This window comes from Felis catus, chromosome A1, assembly GCF_018350175.1.
Source record: "Felis catus isolate Fca126 chromosome A1, F.catus_Fca126_mat1.0, whole genome shotgun sequence".
NCBI classification, from domain to species: Eukaryota; Metazoa; Chordata; class Mammalia; order Carnivora; family Felidae; genus Felis; species Felis catus.
Window position 1 is genome coordinate 75,122,201 of NC_058368.1, and position 8,011 is coordinate 75,130,211.

The window sequence follows — 8,011 nt, forward strand, 5'->3', positions numbered from 1 at the left end:
GTCTTATGGACATTAACCAATTTATAACTTTACTTCAGCATTTCTCATGACCAATATGTGTTTTTCAAATCCTCCTTTGAACTAGTTCCAACAGCTTACAGATTATCTCATTAATTAGCTAAATAAACCTTTGCTATGTCTCCATTGTATACTTGTATAAAAGTCATGATTTCATAACGAAACTATTCTTTAACAGAGATAAGGGATCTGATCACATATCCTGCGGTCCCAATTTACCTGGCAGATACAATGCACACCCTTCGCACTGCATTCCTCTCTGACGCTACAGTGGAATAAAGGTCATAGGAGGATTAAGTAGGAGGGCTTATTCTGTTTTCAACAAATAGCATGAAAAACACGTGGATCGTTAACGCATGGGATGAATGCCACCAAATGATTTGTCAAAATTACAAGACACAACAGCCAACCACCTCACCCAGTGAAATCCAGGATCTGAGTTTGTATCGAATTGCGGTTCAGCATTTCATTTTGCACTCTTCCTATTTTTCCAAGACAGTAATTTTCAGTATGCCAGAGATGATCTCTTTGAGCGGTACCTTTATCGCAAACTTTTCAAAATAAATTAAACAGCAATTTTTTAAGTTTAGTTATTTATTTTAAGAGAGAGACAGCAGGGGAGGGGCAGAGAGAGAGAGAGAGGATCCCAAGCAGGCTCAGAACTATCGGGGCAGTGCCCCACGTGGGCTCGATCTCACAAACTGGCAGACCTGAGCGGAGATCAAGAGTCGCATGCTTAACCAACTGAGCCACCCAGGTGCCCCAAGGGCTGTGTTGTTTTTTTTTTAATTGATAAGTTTCAGGGTAACATAAAAATGATTAAATGCTGAGAGAGAAAGCAGGAGGGAAGAAAAGAGGAGGGAGGGAGGGAAGAAAAGAGGAGGGAGGGAAGGAAGAAATGGAAAAACCTACTGACCGGTTGCCCGTTTAGGACCTGGCCTCCTGGGGGCAGTGCTGGAGAAGAGAAGAATGCCAGCAGGCACATTGAATGATAATTAAGAAACATTGTTTCAGGCTCTTTCAGCCTTTCCATAAAACACCTGAGCAATTCCTACCCTTATCTTATTCATTAAAGAGAAACCATTCGTCATCAAGGCTGTTTCATTGTCTCCTTCCCACAACATACCACTTTGCTGGACCATCCCCAAATTCCTGAGTCTTTTCAAGATTAGAGATCAAACCTTTCATCAACTGAACCATGACCATTCCTTGGCTTGGTGCGGCATTGGCTTCCGCTGCATTATTTTCTATCTAGATTAAAATAATTACATTTTACCCGCCCAGCATTCTGTGTCGAGACTGTAAAATATTTTGACAGCCCTCACCAATAGGCATTTTTTTATGATTTCGTTTTCTAGAAAAGCATTTCTTGTGCCTAAAGTTTTCATGTGAGTCATTCCCACCCCTGAACCTCCTTCGACCAGCCTGGAGAGAGTGAAGTTTTACATGTAATTATGCGATATATTCTTCATTGTAAATAACATTTGAAGATGTATTAAACAATTATTCGCTCCTGAAAAACAAACCAAACCAAACCAGCAACAACAACAACAAAAAACAGTCCTAAGCGTGACGATCTCTTTGGGAGAAACAAATACCGGATCAACAAACCAAAACTTACTGCATTGTTCATAAGTCGGATTACAACACAGTGAAAAATGTGACTAAATTTTCACACTGGCACTTAAAAGTGAGAATAAGTGAAAATCCAAGTAAAGAAATTATTTACTACAAGGAGACAAACCTCAAATTTGGGTTTTTTCAGCGAAAGGTTTAGTAGTTTTGTTATTTACTCTGACCATTCAGACTCAGTAGAGAAGATACAGCAGAAAATCTAAAACATGACTTTAGATTTTGGTTATCAGGTATTTTCATATATAGTCCTCATTACGAAAATATTGATAGTGTATTGCAGAGAGCCCGGAGGGCAGACAAATATTAAGAGCATATTAAAATCAGCATTAATTCCACTCTTTGGACATAATTACCGTTAACACTGTGACTTATAACCTACCAGGATGTTTCATACACATACATATATTTTGCATGTTTTAAACAGCTCTTCATGTTAATAATGTATTGTGAACATTTTTTTCTTACAAATTAACAAATCTGTGAAATGTTATGTATAATGGCTGCATAGACTTGATGCTATAAATGTTTCCAAAGATCATTTATTCTAATCCTTTGTTAAAGATGTGCTTTTCCTCAATAATTAATTATTATAAATAATACTTTGCTGAACCTTCATATCTATCTATGAATATATCTGTCTTTGAATGACTCTATGTATGTTGTCATCATTCAATCCCACAAATACAATGGTTTCACCAAAAGGTATTAACATGTTCAATTTTAAAGATTCTAAAAGCAACTAAATTTGAAAAAGATACTCATACTTTAAGGTGTTTTAGTCCATACTGTCCAATTGCCCTCTAGAATTATTAAAGTGTTTGATGCACTCACATCTCACTATTTCTCAAAGTAATAGGAAGAAAAGCATTTAAAATAATTTCTCTTGGCTAAGCAATATTTATTCAATGCCCGTCAGAAAAGAATGATTCCATTTGAAATATTTTTAAATTATTTTTGAAAAACTTATTTGGAGTGTCTGGGTGGCTCAGTTGGTTAAGTGTCCAACTCTTGATTTCAGCTCAGGTCATAATCTCAGAGTCATGAGATCAAGCCCCACATGGGGCTCTGAGCTGAGGTGGAGACTGTTTAAGATTCTCTCTCTCTCTCTCTCTCTGCTCCTCCCCTGTGTGCTCTCTCTCTGGGAATGAATGAATGAATGTGTAATGGAAACTGGTCTGGATCACCCGGCAGAAGAACCACGTGGCATTCGGAGATCTTGGAAGGCAGGAGGTTTATTTTACACCCATGGGCTCAGAGGAGATCATTCTCCAGAGGTCTTAGCCCCTGGGCATCAACAGAGGGGACAATTTATAGTCTGTTACTTCCACATTCCTCATTAGTAGTAATTAGGCATGAGCTGCAGGTGGGGTAGGAAGAAGAAGCTGGAAGGGGAGTCTTCAGGCAGAGACTGGCATTCTCCTATCCATCCTGTCGTCCATCTTATAACAGATTTTTCACTATCAAAGGAATGAATGAATAAGTAAATGAAATATTTCTATTTTTGGTTATTATTAAGTAAAAATATTCATCATCAAACTGGATAATGTCACGATTAGATTTTAAATTTGTTCTTTAAAAAATACAAAAACAATTTCGGGGCTAACACTTGAGCATATTTTTATCTCAAGTTATATCTGACATGGACACTGGTAATTTGATGGCAGACTAAGATTATTAGAAAGAGAATTAGATAATTAGAAGAGGAGGAGAGGAGGAGGGGGAAATGGGGGAGGAGAAAGAAGGGAGGGGAAGGAAAAAGAGACACTAAAAATCTTTTTTGAGTTCCCACCATTGGGAAGCCAACATTGTCCCTTCCTTTCCTGAACTCCACCCACCTCTGCAAAAATGGAATTCGTATATGGAAAGGGAAATTGCTCCTTTAGGGAAAATTTCAATTAAATGTCTAGCAAGTGAAGCAAACACAATGCAAACTTAAGGATTATCGAGGGTCATCTCAACCATCACCAGACAACTGCAGAGCTCTGTAATTACTAACAAATCCTTACTGCTCTGCTTCACAATCATGATGAACCCAGATATACATTTGCTGACAAATCACAGTCTGAGGTAATTGCAAACATCATAAAAAGTTACGGCCATGGAACTTAGTTTGGGAGACTTTGCTCTTATGTTTCTGATTATTACTTTTATTTTCTATTTTTAGGGGACATTTCGCAGCTGCTCACTTGCACGTGTGTGTGTGTGTGTGTGTGTGTGTATCTTTGAGGAACAATAAAGCTGTTAAAAGACCCAGTTAGATCTAATTATCGCCTTTAACTTTATAACCTTATAAGCAGTCATAAATAGTAACTGTTTGCATTATAGAATGTTGTTGAGGACATTTTAAGTCACAGAACTCAGAGAAGTGTATGTCACTGACAACATGTTCATTGGCATTTGAAAAATACCCACTTATCAAAGCACACAGTAGTCACAGATAAGCAGATATGGACCGGAGAGCATTTCCTTCCATTGTCCACACAATGCTGTTGATTGATATCTATATGACTATTTCTGCCTCCTCCGGGCTTGAGGTGGAGATATAGAACAAGGTTGTGTTCATGACCTCCTTTTACATTAAGGTCTCAGACACTGAGGCTTTCTAACCCATTCATTGTATTTGCCTTTTGAGACATGGAGATGGCAATCTCTTCTTTGAACATTGTAGCTATGGCAAACTCTAAAAAGAAAGGGACGTCAAATAATCCACGTAAAGGATTAAAATCAAGAAAAATAGTCATTGTTGAACTTGAAAATATGCCTCTTCTTACCAACAACAAAAGAGGAGTAGAAAACCCTATATGACCTTTACAACTAATCCTTGGCATTTTTCCCCCCAATGTTTCTCCAAGATTCACAGATTTTAGACACTAAGGAAGATAAACGATGAGTGAATGATATCAGGTGTCCTTCAATATTCTTGGCAATGCCCTGGGGTTCCATTTGCGTTTCAGTGTACTCAGCAGCCAGGTGAGCTGGGCTAAGCACTTATTGAATTTGTAGTTTAGGTGCTGGAGAAACAATCAGTATCTGCATAGCCTGTCTTCTGGGCAATACTTGTTAACCAAATGTATTTTCTTTAAGAATCTAATAATGAATCCCAACAGCATTAAAAGAAACAGAAAGAATGCGGTAACTTATTCCATCCTTTCCTCTATAGTTTTATTTTAAATTGCTTTATACACATCCCAGATTTTCACTGAACTAAATAGAAACACTCTGGGCACCCTGGTTTTCCAATACTGTCATCCCAAAACATCAGAATTGTAATGATGGAGCGTAAAATAAATGCAATAGATACAGTGACAAATGACAGAGTCAAATCTCAAGTCATAATTCCCTCAAAGGGACCCGCTGATATCATGAGCTGGGAAAGTAAAGCTTGAGTTATTTATACTTAGTAGAATTTGAAGAGTCAACTATCATAATTCATCCAACTCATGGGTATCAATTGGCTTTTCTGTGTCTATCTGTCTTGAAAAGCAAGGGAAAAACAAACAAACAGATGATTCTTTTGGAGGTTTTTACACCCTGTGATTGATAAGCAAAAGCCATTGTATTGTGTACTTAAATCAAAGCTGTATGAATACACTTTAAATACAATAGAGGAAAGTGCATAATTGAAGACAGAAAAATCAAATGCTCGTTTCTGTCCTCAGTTCATATACCTTGCACTTTTTGATCAGATAGTTTCCCCGATATGATGAGAAGTTTTATTTTACTTTTTGTTACTATTTCTCTAAATGAAAGGAAACGTTATTAGATATTTGAGGATTTTTTTTTCCTCTGGACACTTGCACAGAGGAGGACACTACACAGAGGAGTCATCAGCTCATGGGGCTTCATGTTTTAGACTGAGCTGCAGACTCCCGCTGGGAGGCCATCAGTGGGCATGAGTTTATCCCTGGATTCCTGCCTCTTCAGCACCTCAACCTGCTCCCAGCCATCATTCTGACTTCAATATTTGTCTGTTTGGTGTATTACATCTACTGTCTTTGTATTCAGTTAATCTCAGCCTTATTTGCTTTCTGTGTTTGGATTTGAAGAAGTTGTCTCCATGCTTCATACATAGGCCTGATCACTGCAGTCTAATCCCGTTCTAAGGGAAGGAAGATCTCTGGGAATTTTCTCCTAGTAGAATCATGAGTAAGTGTTCTCTCTCACCCCCTCCCATGCTGATTGGAACAATAACAACAACAAAATACCTCCTGCTCTGAATGGAAATTCTATCATCTCACTATCTCATCTTGTTTCTTATCCGTGTGTCATCCAACATAAGGCTTTCAAATGCCTAAAACCTCTAATACTTTTCTTTGTTACCAAATAAATGTAGAGTTTTCTACACCAGTATCTTCACAAAGAGGATTTCCCTGGCAAATAGGCTCTGTCCATTGCCTTGTTCTCTTTCTTTTGCTTCTATATCTCTTCATACGTTCTAAAAACTAATTCAGCCTAGAGATGGCTTTTTTTCATAGCATCAGAGAGCAAATTCTCAGGATTGTTCTCAACGCTGTTCTTACGTTCTTGATAACAATGAACATTTCTCTACTCATCCAAAACTACTGAATCAGGGTTGCTAGAGACAGATTTAGAAGGAGGATTTTAAGTAAACACCCAAATGTCATCCTTTAATTTCCCTTGAATGGGAAATTTGGGACAAATTAAGGAGTACATCCAGATTCAGGACTTTATTAATTTTCCACAGTTTTCCTGATTCACTATAAAAATCTGGTACAAATGTCTCCATGATCATAATTTGCATATAATCGTCTGTTGAGGGGATGGGGGAGAATCCAGCAGATAAAGTGTTGCAGAGCAGTTTATCCCTTGTCAAAATAAATGCCTGATAAGTTGCTCTCATCCCCACCATGGTATGTTACTCCACAGATACCCTAAGATATCCTAGCACCTCAAATGTAAAGGGGATACAATATTTAAACATACTGTTAAATATTAAGTATAGCATTTTGAGTCACAAATGAATAAAATGCGAGTAAAACATGTATTTGAGACTAGATAATTGATTCACTAATACGTCACTAATTTAAAACTGCATTATTTTGCCACATGTTCACCAATGCTGAAGTAACGATTCATAAAATGAATTTGTCCCTGGAAAACAGCGTCAAACATTGTTTCTGAATTAGAGCCCTGTATTCAAAGCAACTTTTAAAATACACTTTTTGGGGCGCCTGGGTGGCGCAGTCGGTTAAGCGTCCGACTTCAGCCAGGTCACGATCTCGCGGTCCGGGAGTTCGAGCCCCGCGTCGGGCTCTGGGCTGATGGCTCAGAGCCTGGAGCCTGTTTCCGATTCTGTGTCTCCCTCTCTCTCTGCCCCTCCCCCGTTCATGCTCTGTCTCTCTCTGTCCCAAAAATAAATAAACGTTAAAAAAAAATTAAAAAAAATATTCTCCCAAATCCTTGAAGAAATTAACTTAAATGTTCAATAACTCTACAGTTCTCATATTAACATTCCATTAGAATGTTATAAGCTAGAGGCTGGGCACATCAGAATTATCTTCACGACTATTTCCTTCCAAGTTAGGACAGGTGTATAGACAATGAAAACAAAATGATAAACATGAGAAATATTTTGTGCTTCCATGGAAGAATCCTGTTAGGAGAGGAGAGTCGCATTTGAAGGGCCCGTAGCCAGGAACAGTATCCAAAACATAATGCAGGTTATTCTGATAAACTACTGTTTCATGGGGTCCACTCAGTTCATAGAATCAATTCTATACACCAGGTAGATTTACAACTTTTGTAATAAATAGTGCTGTATTGATTGTTCATTGTAATGATGTCAACAAAGTATTATGCAGTCAGTGGCCTAACACTAGTATAATTCGAATTTAGGCTTCATATATATATATATAGATATATAGATATATAGATATATAGATATACACACACACACATATATACGTGTATATATATGTATATATATGTATATATATGTATATATATATGTATATATATATATATATATTTTGCATTTTCCATTTTGTAGGACATTTGTGTATATTCCATAATATACTGTCTGTGGGGCACCTGGGTGGCTCAGTCTGTTAAGCCTCCAACTCTTGATTTCAGCTCAGGTCATGATCTCACCGTTCTTGAGTTCCAATCTGTCATTGGCATCTGTGATCACGGGGCGGAGCCCGCTTGGGATTATCTGGTTCCCTCCCCCACTCACACTTTCTATCTCACTCTCAAATAAATAAATACAAACTTAAAAAAAAATAATATACTAGGGGCACTTAGGGGGCTCAGTAGGTTAAGCGTCTGACTCTTGGTTTCAGCTCAGGTCATGATCTTGAGGTTTTGTGGGTTCGAGCCCTGTGTCGGGCTCTGTGCT